Here is a 382-nt window from a genome sequence, read left to right on the forward strand (position 1 = left end):
AGCTAAAATACATTGGGCCCATCACTGTCATTTTTTTCATGAATTTTCTCACAGAAAATTGCACATTTTTGTGCATAAACCTAACTAAACTGTAAGTGTATCACAGTGTTAACAATGTGTTTAAAACCATGACAGTTGCGTTTTTTGTTTAGATATGAGGACAGTAATTGCTTGTGTGGGTTAAATTAGAGGTTAGGAATAAACCACCCATGTTTTTATTATGGTTTGGAGGACTTGTTGCAGCTGACACAGCAAGTCAAATGAAGAAAATATATAAGTGACCTCATAAAGCTCTTGGTAGATTGGAGAGAGCTTGTGGTTAAAAACAAACTGATCTGCCTGTCCAACCAAGGGGTGCCAGAATTCAGACTAATAATGACTA

The 382-nt window shown here is 36.1% G+C and overlaps 1 protein-coding gene across 1 annotated transcript in view; it reads right to left on the reverse strand.

Annotated features, from left to right (window-relative positions):
- Nucleotides 1-382, reverse strand: part of LOC116694037 (pulmonary surfactant-associated protein D) — a 23,385-nt gene that overhangs the window by 22,033 nt on the left and 970 nt on the right. The window lies entirely within an intron of this gene.

The sequence above is a fragment of the Etheostoma spectabile genome, chromosome 8 (genome assembly GCF_008692095.1).
Source record: "Etheostoma spectabile isolate EspeVRDwgs_2016 chromosome 8, UIUC_Espe_1.0, whole genome shotgun sequence".
NCBI classification, from domain to species: Eukaryota; Metazoa; Chordata; class Actinopteri; order Perciformes; family Percidae; genus Etheostoma; species Etheostoma spectabile.